The 13,800-nt window shown below is 42.8% G+C and overlaps 1 protein-coding gene across 4 annotated transcripts in view; it reads right to left on the bottom strand.

Annotated features, from left to right (window-relative positions):
• The window catches only part of klhl29 (kelch like family member 29), a 230,841-nt gene that overhangs the window by 206,743 nt on the left and 10,298 nt on the right, over window positions 1-13,800 (bottom strand). For 3 of the 4 annotated variants that reach the window (XM_083934649.1, XM_083934652.1, XM_083934651.1), the window contains exon 2: window positions 10,201-10,269. The gene's annotated coding sequence lies outside the window, so the exon portion shown is untranslated. Of the gene's footprint in view, window positions 1-10,195; window positions 10,270-13,800 lie in introns of all 4 variants that reach the window. The other variant, XM_083934650.1, reaches the window with a different exon arrangement.

Below are 13,800 nucleotides of genomic sequence, written 5' to 3'. Positions count from 1 at the left end.
AGAAGCATAATAATAATACGAATCCGAATCCCACTGAGTTCATTTTGAGCTGGTGTAGCGAGAGAGAGAAAGCGGGCTGAGATAAACAATGGATCAGAATTTGACTGGACTTTCAGATGATGATTGAACCGCCGGCATGGATTGGTTCTGATATGATCTTTCAGCCTCGGCAGGCGCTCTACCTTCACCGCAGCTCAAAACTGATGTAGACAAGGAGGGACATCGGCCAATATGAGTTTTCTGATTACGTTTTTTTTCTAGCACAGGTGTGAGGAAACCGTCACCGAACCAGACCTGGAGAGAAAATAGACATACTTGCAGCAACATTCCCAGAGAATACAAGATTACCGGAAAATCTCATAAAAACATATTACAGTATGGCTGCATTAAAATACCCCACGGACCGTACACCCAAATCAGATTAACAGCAATTACAAGAGATGGCGTTACTCGCATCACTGGCCCATACAGCTGTCACAGACCCGTGTACTGTAAGCTATGTGTCGCTCCATCCCAGCATGCTTCGCTCCCGGCGTGTGACTCAGTTGTGTTATGTTTGACATGTCTACTACAGTCTGATCTCGGTGGGTGGTTGCACATTTGACAAAAAGCAGAAGAGGTAGACGCACACAGAACAGCTGCGTGGAACATGATGAGATAAAATGGCGGAGAAAGAGGTTTGTGACAGACTCAGGTGAAGACTCAGTGAAAGGCACACAGGATAGTTTTAAAGTCCACAGCGTGTTGTCAGCCGTCTTAAATCAATACATTAAATACAATCTGTAGGTGGCATCTTCTGAAGCAACACCTGTGCGACGTCTGCAGAGAGAGACGCAGTATTTTGAGAGACTATTCACTGACATATTTGTCTTTCGTTCATCAGTTTGTCTAGCCACACAAGGTCAGCATGGATGGAAGGGGACTTGTTTGTCAACCGCTCTCCAAAGCCAAATAACACCTGCTCATACCTATAGTGCACTGGAGACAACACGCCTGCGAGCTATTCACTGCACACCACCCTGTTCTCCTGCTCTGGTTCTCCATGCTATAGTGTCAAGTTATTTTCCATCAACACGAACTTCTGCTGCAGTTTCAAAATCAATCTGACAAGCAACAAAGTCATTTTTCAGTTAACAACTAGGAGGGGGAAAATGGGTTGAGTTGTGCGAGCGGCAGGGCAGATGTGGATTTTGATTATTTTAGTAAGCAGAGGGGGAGTTAAACCTGAAAGTTGATTTGTTTTTTTGCCCGGGAGAATGGCAAGGATTTTTGGGAGACACTTTGGGGGCAGAGTTGAGGAAAAACGCACATGGCGCAGGAATGCACATTTACAAGTGTGGGGTAACCTCTGCTGATCCCCTGCAGAATTGCTTTGACATCTGCACTACACATGTGTCCGACTCATAAAAACTGCACAAGGATCCTTTTCATAGCCTTACGTGTGCACCAAATGCACAACCTGCAGATTAAGAGGTGCGATTACCGATATAGCCTCCTGACTGTATCATTAAGGCCAGATAGAAGCTGAAGAACAAATCTTTATTGTCAAGGGCCCCGGCTGTATGCATAACTGTAAATGACCTGTAGTATGCCAGTAATCTCTCAACTACTTAATGTCTGTATTAGCTCTCTCATCTCCGCCGAAAGACTTCAGCAATAACCATTCAGATAAATGACAGCAGCCTCTCAAGTCCCTGTTTAAGTGGAATATGCAGTTTCAGTTCAACTCTGCCTGGAGCAGAAGAGGCGTGCACGCCAGCCACGGCCCCACAGTCACGCTCGTGAACAGCAGTGGAAAACGCTATAAAACATCTGACGCGTCACTTACATATGTAGGGATATGTGCCATAATGAGTTGCACAGTGCAGATGGCCATTAAGGCTTACGTCAACATTAGGGAGAAATCCAAATAAAAAACTGGCAGATGATGGTCGCAATTAATTCTGAGTAAATGCTCACGCGGTTCCATTGACCACAAATGATAAGAAGGTACATGTGAGTTCTTTGATAAGAGTCCCTGTTGGGAAATTAATTTCAGCAGTGAACATTTGGTCCTTGCCGGGCGTCGATGTAATTAAGTTTAAAAAGCAGTTTTCCTACCAGACATGGAAATTGCTCCCTTTCAAATGAATCTTTGTAAATCAGACGGGGGGGGTGGGGCAGGTGGACTGTGGCTATTCACAATGTCAGCGTGGCCGGGAAGCTGCTGCACAATGCGCCCGCTCGACCCAGCAGGTAAAAGGAGAGGTTTTTTTTGTTTTTTTTGGCCCACCAAACAGCTTGTGTCAGCAGAAAATGTTTGAAATGTCCAACTGAACAGTGAGCAACAAAGAGGAAGGAGCAGCAAGAAGTTCTGCTTTTTATCTGAATCTCAGATATTGCATAATACAGTGTGTAGGCCCAGTTTTTAGATGTGCATGGCGTCAGCATCATTATTGGCTGGGAAAAAAACACTATCTCACTGCCCTTTTTATAACACCTGCTTTTGTAGAGTATAGGAGAGCAATGTAATATAATATAATATAATGTTCTGCAAAAACGAAACTATCTATAACTGCTCCTGAGGCACACGCTGTTTCATATCCACGGTCAAGTTGAGTGCTACTCGAGACATTAAGTGAAACACTATACACCTTATCTGCTGTGATAACTACTGTGTCTTGGAATAGCATGGCAACTAATGACACACTGAGCTTTGTTATATGCATCATGCCATACCGCCTCTCCACCTCCACCCCCCATGCCTGGAATAAAAATCAATACAGCATCACATGCATGGCGGCTAGGCACAAGGGGATGCTCCAGTGTAAATATCCTTCAAAAAGACAACTGACATGACAGACACACTGTATGCCCTGAAATGGTAAGGTCTGATGCTTGATATTGTCAAGGCTGCGGGACATCTTCACCAGAGGGGACATAAAGGTTTGGCGACAGAAGGGCTCAGGCAAAGACCATGGCTGACAGGATTTTGTGGATGAATAGATGGATGGATGGACAGCTATTGATGCTGAACATTTTTGCTTTCTTTTGGAGCTATGTCACCGCGTTTGACTTAAATCCCTCGGCTGAATTACCAATTTAAAAAACGGGGATTTAAAAAAAATAAAGAAGAGAGAGATGTTTCAAAAGGGGGCCTTTCGATGTACAAATACAAACCGGTGAAGCTTGTATTCGTCTGACTGTTGAATCGGAACAATTTTTTGATAGCAGGTCTTTTTGTAAAGCCCAGTAGTTTCTTCCGCTTATGGTTTTATCAATAAAAATTGCAGCTGAAAGTCAGATGCCTGTTTTGTTGGATAGATTTGTCATACGTTGTTCACTTGAAGCTCAATGTCACTGTTGCCTGTCCTAGGGCCACATGCATAAAACTACAGAGATTCACGAGTCAAATAATGTGTAGACACCAAGATACACCAAATATGCACATGCATTATTTTCAAAACTTATAAAACATCTGATTCTCTTTTGTAAATCGTAATCATTGTGGAGCTGGACACCCATAGTTTGCATAAATGGATGTAGAAACGCCCTTAACCTCAGTTTTGGATATTCAAAGTATTGCCCCACAGGGCATTCACCCGGTCAGTGCGAAATGCAGCATAACATTCATAGATCTCGTGCTAAAACTGACTTCACAAAGTGCTTCACAATGCAGGATAAAAATTGATAACAGATAAAATCGTTAAAACAAGTCATGGCAGGGAGATGACGGCTCAACCGAAAGACAATTTCTAAATGCTCCTTGACATTTCACAGAACACTGTGCAGCCAGCAAAATATGCGGTAGCCAAGGGTATTTATCGGCTCCAGACATGTTTATTTTCTGCCTTTTCAGACACAACGCTATGAGACATGTCTCCGACGGTATCTTTGGCCACAAATTCCATCCGTCTCTGTGCGAGCGGTGCTCAAACATCTTCCAAATTAGCACAGGGTCTGAATAAGCAACAGCAAGTAATAGAAGTAACCACCAAATCATTCTACTGTTTGCTAAACATGTATTCTGCCTTGTTTGTGACGTGGAACGTGACACACCGTATAAAAAAGAAGGCATACTGGTAATAGGAAAGGAGGCTATCACCTGTTTTGTGTGAGAGAAAAAGAAAGAGAGAGATTTTTTATTTCAGTGACATTTTCTGTTGAAACATAAATTGTTTTAAAAGGCCGGGTAACATGTGAGGTTTATAAATATTGTTTTGTTTGTTTTTTTCATGTTGGGAAGCTTATTATGAAGCTGTAATAAATCCAGTGGGTCTTTTTGTAGCCTGTACGATGTGCCAATGAAAGCCTGCACAAAAGAGCTTATTAAAGTGCTCATTTGAAACATCGCTGTGACCCCGTGATGGTGACGTCACTGCCAAAGCAGGTAGAGTCGAAACCTTTTCAGCTGCAAAGAAGTTTTATCTTCGGAGCAAAAGAGGATCTGACAATTAGACTTAAATGAGTTAGACGAAAATGGCACGCTCCTATTCCACGTCTCTACTCTGTAATGGAGGACACTTTAGGGTAGTTATATACTTTCCTCTCCCTTATGATGTGTTTATTCTGCGCGGTTCCCCGGGGGCATTTGAAGAAAAAGAGACAACTCTGATAGCACGGCTGAAAGTGCCTGCATGCCCATTCACAGATATTAGCCTCAATGGCTCTGGATAAGATGCCATGCAAAAACCCCTGCTGTGTGTGTGTGTGTGAGTTTGAGTGTGTCAGCCTCTTAGGATTCCATGCCCCTTTAACCATGGGCCAACCCCCTGCGGCGCCCTACGTCTTAATCACCCCAGGGGCGAGCAGGAGACAATGCCTCACCATTTATGTGACAATAATATAAGCCGGTCCGTCTGACAGCGTAAGCTCGCGGCCTGTGTTTATGCATGTGTGTTTATGTTCCCCCTCTGTTATGGTCTGGTAACGGCATGTGAATGGGATCCCCGTGCGCCTGACAAAAGGGAAAGGAGGGCGCCATTTTTTATCATTAAGTAGCAGTGGCTGTGCGCTGTGAGGGTCACAGGCAGCGGGGAAGGCTTGTGAAAAGCATGACCTTGCTCCCTGCTCTCTGCACACCTGATTATTCTTAGCAACAAAGGCAATATCAGACCTGCAACTCATGGCAGCCGAGTCAGAGGTCACGTCATTAGTGACATCGTTTTTCTGCTTAGAACATACCTTTACCCAGAACTACCCCCATCATTTTCTGTCTCTACAGTCCAATACTGCGCTGTGTCCAGTTAACTGCTTTTCTTCAGGCGTTTTTTGCCTTTGTCAGCAGGTGAAGGCTCTTCTGGTCTTAATAATGGTGGCAGTCAGAGTCCCATCCTCAAGCTGTCTAAGTCAGGGATTTTATAAAAAAAACAAATGTGTTAGATACAGCAGAAGTTGCCTGATGTTATCAAACTATGCCGACATGTGACAGGCCATGAGCCATGGTGAAAAATGAACAAAAGAGTGTATATTAATAATTTTATCCCGTCCCTGCAGGACTTTCCATTAGGCAGAGGCACACGCGTGCAGAAGCACAGCTGTAATTACGTAGTATTGTATTTTTTCAAGATGGATAATTAATTCTTATAAAACATATATATACGAATTCAAAGTGATCAAATATTAGTGACATTGATAACTCTGTAATGGCTATAGGTGATATATAGGTTAATTAAGCAATAGCTCACGACCGACCATAGTACGTTGTGCTTATGTCACAGCTAAGGGGATATTGTTCGGCGCGTCGGGACGCCTGAAGTGAAGTAAAATAATAATGCGCTCCTGAGCTGGCTGCCTGAACATACTGAGGCGGTTGCTATGGAAAGTGGCCTACACTCGTAGCTAACGTTCACTAAAGTCACACAAACAAACGGATCTAGGCAGCGGTAGACCAGCCACTCATGCATTCTGCAAGTGAAAAGAGTCTGGTGGATTTAAATAGAGCATAGTGTCTTCAGTTTCCCGTCAGAAGGTAACGTTTTTTTTCTCAGACGCGGAGTGATATTGAATTGTGCAAAGGACTAGATGTCATAGCCGTTGTATTTGGTCATTCTATAACGGCTATGAACCACTCGGATTGCTCGATTTGAGCTACCGGTTTTTATAATGGATTGTAAAACACTGGAGATCGAAATTATAGAGCAAATTATAAATACTTGATCATAGAGAAAAGTAATGGCTGAGAAACCCACTAAAGTTACCGAACTGTGGAAGAGAGTGAAGAAGAACGGACCAAGATCAAACCAGAGCAGTGTGAGAAACTAGTGATGTCCTGTGGGTCAGATGTGCTGAAGCCATTCAAAGCTGTGGCCTCTGCACTTCCTGTTCATTTTTGAATCCTAGAGAAGAAAACAGTGTTGAAACCTTCTCTTCTGACACAGTGGTTATTGTTCTTTTTCCCACAAAATTAAGCTTTTTGTTGAAGTGCCTTGGTTATTTTAAAAGAACAGGCTAGCACAGCAGTGGTATAGCCACAGCTGATATTCTATTAAATTCTGAACAATAAAAAATAACTGTAATTCAGAATAAATCAAGTATTAATGATTCGTGCTCTAATTTTGATCTCCAGTGACGATAATGAAATAGGTATACAAAATCTCCAAAAAATGAATTTCTCTCCCTATAGCAGTATGGTTAAGGGTACATGAAGCACATTGGCCCTGAGAAAAAAATATTAAAAACTACTGGACAGATAGCCACTGTTCAAAGAGGTTGATTTTTTAATAGTTTAAGTGACACGATGTTTTATTCAATGGTTGCAGCTTTTTCCAATGAGATATTTGTTTCTTTTCTCTGTCTGAGAAACAGAATCTCATTGGATTTTGGACGAGATCAACATGGAGTCTGGGAGACTGGAAACAACATTCTCCACTATTTTCGGACATTTATAGACCGACCAGATGAACCGATAATGAGAGAAATCATTACCTGTGAAATCCCAAAATATTCTCGACCTTGAGAACAGTCATTTTTACAAACAATATTAAATCGACAGCAACTCGTGGTCTTAATTAGCGAGACTCATCAAACATAATGGCCAGATTCGCTCATAATTGCTGTGGATATTCATGGTTCCCACTTACACATATCAAAAGTAAGGTAGACTTGTTTTTCATTTTATCTTGGTTGGCGTATGGCACGTCAGCCCTGCACCCACTGTTCCAGAGAGCGCTCGCAAACAGGTGCTTAACTTAATGGCTAGAGATCAGAAAAATTAAACCTGCACAGCACTTATAAAATGAATAATACTCATAATAATACATAGATAATGCTCAGTCCAAAAGTTAAAGTTAATCCTGCAGAGGAGAACAAAACTTTAACAACTCTTTCAGCTAAAGAAAAGGAGACCATTATTAGCATTCACTGACAAGAAGACGTCACTGCACACACCTCACTATCATTCACTGCCCTCCTCAACAGAAGAGATGTAGCTTTCCCTCTCATTAGGTGGTGCAGAGTCCCCTCCAGCCTTTTAATCCCCCACCACCCCCAAACCCTCCTTTACAACTAGTGCAGCAGGTATGGCTGGCAGCTGATGGCACCTCAGTCTGAGAGGCCCTGCATGCTACCAGGAGACCCATTTTCCTCCTCGCAGAAGCTCATCATCTATCATTACTCGAGGTGGCCTTGAGAATGATTCCGGCGGACAGCTACAGCTTACTGTGTGGGGGCCCCAACATAAACAGCACACTAATGCGCAAACAAGGGTGATGATGACCATTACTTCCAAAAGGTATGTGGGGGAAAAAGGTAGTAGTGTTTTGTGTTCCAGCCTAAACTTCAGTAGGCAGGCATGACAGGCAGTCAGGCGTTTTGGATCGTTTGGATTTTGTCATTTTAATCCAGAATTAAACCATATTAGTTTCTCTTTTTGTTCTCACAGTGATGGTACATTAACACTGACAATGTCTGGAGTGGTTTGAACTAATTCTGGCCACTCACTCTTTATGGTTAAAATGAGAACAACAGCATTGAAACACATATTTGCACCACGGCTGCCTGAAAATGCAAGCCGCTGTCCTATTCCAAGCAAAATGTGGTGCAGTTTGTTTGGAGTAAGAACAGTCATACCAACTAATGGAAAAACCCCTAACCACTCTGGGCTTTATGGGTATACTGAGACGGATGGTGACACCTTATAGCCGGCAGCGGTAACCACTGGCCATAAGATATTCCCACAGACATTTAACATTAGCGAGTAGATGGGTTGAATGCAGGGCATTAAATAGTGGAGCTTAAAAGTTTAAACACCTTTCTGGTGATATTCACTGCAAATGTAAACAGCATCTGCGACATAACATGCTGTAGTCACTTAGTTATAAATCAGCTGAGACTCTGCATATTGGATTTATTAGAATACAGAGCAGCATTTCAAGGCCAAAACAATGAGACAATTTAGATCCTATAATTTTATGCCAGAACACATGTGAGTTACAAACTGTTTGTTGTTGCATTACTGTTGAGGTGGGATTAGTTTGTGGATATTCACAAATTGTGTGCTATACTTAAAGAACTAGTCCGTACATTAGTGTCTTTAGGAGGCAAAAGGGATTATGGTGGTTCCGGACGGCCACACTCAAAGTTGGGGTGAAAAGCGTGCAGTAATTTAAAGCGACAATCACTTAAATATCGGGTGCACACATTTAAAGAGTCCCTAATGGAAAGTATGCATAGTGTTGCGCTTGGGTGCACACACAAGTGACTAAATTAGTTGTGTAAAGAAGGATTTAAAAAAAAAAAAAAGAGTCAGAGAGAGTTTAAAGCCTTGTTCTACACACCTGGTCGATCGCTGGGGGAGCTCAATGTTTTGCCCCCCCCCCAAAAAAAGATGTCTCACTATCTGAGAAGTACTTTGGTAGTTTGGAGTATTAGGTGCCTTAATGGCTGAGGTAGAGACACTGTGGTGCACGAATGCCTGATATTACGCTCAAGCGGTTCTCATCAACTCGTATACTCCGGGAATGTTCGACTTACCACAAGAATTTGCACTTGACGACGAAGCTATAAATACCAGTGGTAAACAAACAACTCCGGGTTAATGAGTTTTTTTGTACTTCAACACATGACAGACTCACATGAGATGTAACTGCTACAGTATGGTTCAGACTTCTGCAAATCCACAATTCATTTCAATTCTGGATTTAAAAAGACAGGCTATGTGGTGTCAAGTGATACTTTATTTTTGGAATGGGGGGGAGGGGGTTGTTGATAGTTGATAATTGAAAGCTCACTTCTATTGATTTGTCAATTTCGGGTTGAAATCACACCTAGTTCAGACTACATAGCACAAGCTGCAGGTGAGACTGTTAATGTATGCAGCACTGCAGTCAGACAGTTAAAGCAGAGCACAGCATGGACCCCCACCGCTCTGACCACATAGGCCACGGTAAGCACACGAACCCATCACCACAGAACGCTTTAACACCTGAAACCCCCCCCCAGTGAGGGTTGAATCCCAGCAAAGAGAGCGCACATAATGAGTCCTGCTCATCAGTGATGCGCTGACCCAAGACGGACATACACACAGACACACACCCCCCCCCCCCATTTGCCTGTGGCGCCCGTGCCCGGTCACCTCGCACAGGGATCAAAGGCAGTGTGTCGTTCTAATCAGTCCTCGCAGTGGGCAACCCCATTAATTCAATTCTATTTCATCAGCGGTGAGCAGACCACCAGAGGGGTCTGTACATTCCTGGGGTCCCGCGGTCCAGGAGTAATCCCATCTCTCAATGACCCAAGGTCAGACTCTAACCCCGTAATTGCTCGGAGACCGATTAAGTTTTGCATGCTGACAGAATTGCGAGGTCTTTGGGGGGGGGGAGAAACAAAGAGACATAGCTCATTCTCTGGACGCAGCAGGGCAGTCAAGAAGAAATAATTACGCCATACATCAAATAATTCCAGACAATCAACCCCCCACGAAACCAGGCCAACACCACAGAACAGGTACACTTACGCACAAATAAGATGAATCAAAGGATCAAGAACTGCACACTACAGAGCACATTACATTATTCTTTTATAATAACAACAAATCATGTTAGTGAAATGGATTGTCCAAAATGGTTTAGACGGGAAAAACAGATATACAATTAAACGATGAGGCACAATATGACTGATCCTATTTTATTGTGCTTTTGTATCATGCTGTGCGGTTTGCCTGTGGCATAATAGAATGTTTATGGGGACATAAGATAATGAGCTTTTCATATCTTACCGTACCTTTGGTCTCTGTTGGATGGGGATGCTCATCACAGACAAATTAGATCTTTTGAGTGTTGCCGTCTACACCTGCAGAAACAATAACAGTTTGTGAATATGGTGAGGCTTTAAAACACAAATGGAAATGTCTGTAAATCTGGCTCTAATACTCCGTACTCGCCATCTGCTAATGAGGGAAAATCAGGCATCGCTTCACTCAAAAGAATGACAAAAAAAAACATTCAAGTGTGGAACAATCTGCATCAAGAGATTTATTAGTGTAATCTTTGGTCTGGAGAACAGATAAATGACTCCGCGGAGACACACGCCGCTGTGTAGAACCTATCAATAACTCTCCAACTGTCCTGAGAGAACATCGGAGGTCAACGGCGGATAATTCGGCAGCAGAAAAGGTCAAACCGGAGGCATATGGTTGCCGTTGGGAACGCTCCCAGGATCGGTAGCAAACGGATGACAGAAATTACACAAAAATTACCACAATTATTCGGTACTAGAAAACTGAAGGCTCTGCTCTTTGTAAAAGGACGACAAAGCCGAGGGGTTTGCATGGGACACGACACTTCAAAGGCCCTCATTGTGGAATGTAACAACAGCACTGGTGTTCGCTAAAAAAAACAAAACAACAACCATCATCTGACTCCTCTGCTGTGGCAGCCTTTGGAAGCCACCACGTCTCGCTCTTTGTGTGCGTCTGAATGTGTCAGTATGAAAGAGTCTTGTCTGGAATCAGTGTACAAGGGCTTTTTTTTGTGTTTTTTTTTGTTAAAACAAGTGCAAAAGAATCCTGGCGCGCATCCTTCATGACTTCATCGCAGCAGATGAAAGAAATAAAGATCAATGTGGGAAACAAAAGGATTGAATCTTTAGTCTGAATCATTTTTGATGTTTTGGTGATGTAGTCAGTCGGTTTCTCCAGAGGGAGAAGAGACGATGTCTGTGATGTCCACACGCCGACCCTGGGGACCCGCGGAGAGGACCACCGCAGCACACTTTTAGCCAAAAATAAAAGAAGTATCAGCAGAGATTTGGCGTCGTATCAAAGAAATTATCCGAGTATAGATCGACAGGTAAACTCATGAAGACAGCATTAATTGTTTACCGTAGCCTCCTGGGTGAACGAATAAACCTCTTTCCAGAATGTCTGGATGCAATCACATGACCAGAGCAAGTGGATAAAGCTATATTTGTGTGCATTTACATTAAAACAGAGGTCTGAGGGGCGGCCGGTGGTTGAGAGGTTAGAGCAGTCGCCCCACATAAAGAGGCTGAAGTTCCTCGAGGCAGCGGCTGGGGGTTCGACTCTGACCTGCGGCCCTTTGCTGCATGTCCTCTCCTCTCTCCCTCACCCCATTTCCTGTCTGTCCTATCTAATAAAAAGGCTTGGAAAAACTGCCAAAAAATCATCTTAAAAAAAACGACTGAGCTGTGGGCTAATAGGTGCATTATAAGTCCTATGGTAAAAAAGAAAATAATTAAATACACCTTCTTGGCAACTTCTTAAGCCTCTTTGCGCACAAGCACTGCAACCCTCCAATTATCTAAACATTACCCCGAAGAGCTGCATGTGAGAACGCAAATGTCTGAAACCATTGGATCTGACAAACATTGGACCCCGGCTCCGTGGTGCAAAGTCTGTGTAATGTCCGATCGAGCCCACGCGTGAAAAGAGCAGGTACGATTTCACAGAGAGCGAGGGGGCATGTTCAGGATGTTTCTATGTGGCCGGCACGAAAACCGGAAGAAAATAAACATCCAAGAGTGAAGAAGAAGGTCCAGCCTTTGCCTGCAACCGGGCTCATAATGCACCCTAGACCCAGTTGTTTACGACCACATTACAAACAGTCTACGTAACCACAGCCTCGTCTCCTGAACGCTCCACCCAGCTGCAACCCCTCGCCTAACCCACACAGAGTACTTATGCGTGTGACACGGAGAGTCTCCTGTGGTTGTCCTACATGTGTGAAAGGGCAATCCAGGACAATGTCCCAACCCGGGTCTCCTAACATTGTCTGGAGTTCATATGAGAGAACGGCTTTACCAAATTAGAAGTAGATGAGGCAGCTTCAGGGGGAACAAAAAGGTCAATTAGAGCCACTTCATTAGAATAAAAAAAAAAAACCTCATCAGTTGTTACAATTTGATTAAATGCAGCAGTCTGAACGAATCTACGGGTGGAATATTTCTTCCTTCCAAACAACCAAGTTTAACTGTGTGAGTCTTTGAGCATGGTACTGACAGTAGGGCTGGGCGATAGGACGCTTTACATCAAAACAAGAAAGAAATCTATATCATTTTTAACCATCAGCTGAACTGCAGAAGTGCATTATTTACTTTACTAATACTTTGATCCTTGAGTGTTATGTAATTTTGCACTAAAGTTGGTAATGAAAGTATTTAATTCACACAGGAGTATACAAAATAGGCGTTACCATGTGGTTATTTGATATAGATTATTTATTTATTATATTACCAGAACATATGCTATATCATGATGTATATCATTATTGAGATACATGGGGATAGAAGATTTTGCCCATGTCATCCAGCCCCAACTGACAGGCTTTGATTATTCTGGGCATTTACAGTAAGGCAATTTGTGTTTGACTTTCTCTTATGATGTGCAGGTATACGTCTTTGCTCTTACAGTGTCTCCTTAGGGTTTGCTACCAAAAATTATGAGAAAAAAAAGGCTGAGGTATCTGTTCTCCTTCAAAACAATACACTAATGATGGACAGTTCTCAGGATGGGCTGCAGAGTAGCACCATATGTCTGAGGCAAGGCAGACGGGGGAAACCTTTACAAAAACAGAAATGTTATCGAACGCTCATTCATCATGTTTTGCTGACTCAACTCCCGGGTCACGCAGACGTCAGACTAAATAGACCGTGGAACACGATTTTGACTGCATTTTTCCCTTTAAGATGAAAAATGCTGGGAGAAAATCATGTTTCTTTATTCCTGAAAAAAAAAGAAGAAAAAAGTCTGATTTCCATTGTGATGATTGTGCAAGAATGGAAACAGCTAGGTTGCCAAATTTTCCTCGAGAGGATGATAAAAGACAGTAGCCCGCTGATCTAAAACCAATTCTTTCCACCGTCAGTTTATGGGGGTGCGAAGCGGCTGCCTTCGCACGGCGGGTGAGTCGCAGTGAAAAAAAGTTCTTGAAAAGACATATGGTTGTTTATGTGACGCTGCCAAGAAAATGCCAAGTGAATTCTCATTAAAAGTCCAACTGTGCATGCATAAGAAATATTTAAAGTTGTGATGAATATTATAAATACATTATGTTCTGCTGCTACCTCGAATTATCATGTGACAAAGTATGATTTAATTAAAAATACAAAAACACTCCTAATACAACTTCTAATGGCATACAAACGACTAAGAGAGAACGGGTTTAATGTTAAAGAAATGGAAATGCTGCATAACCAGATATAATACTGAGGGAGTACACTGTTTGGAGCTGGTGTAAACAAAACCTGAGATTTATCTGGGGGGGGGGGGGGGGGGTAAATAGAAAATGAGTTGAACCCCCGTAGGAAAAAATGTTTACTTTTCCACGAAATTAGAGATGTTTTCCCATTAACTCCACACAAAGT

The sequence above is a fragment of the Echiichthys vipera genome (assembly GCF_963691815.1).
Source record: "Echiichthys vipera genome assembly, chromosome: 19".
Taxonomy (NCBI): Eukaryota; Metazoa; Chordata; class Actinopteri; order Perciformes; family Trachinidae; genus Echiichthys; species Echiichthys vipera.
This window is presented reverse-complemented; position numbering and strand designations above follow the sequence as displayed.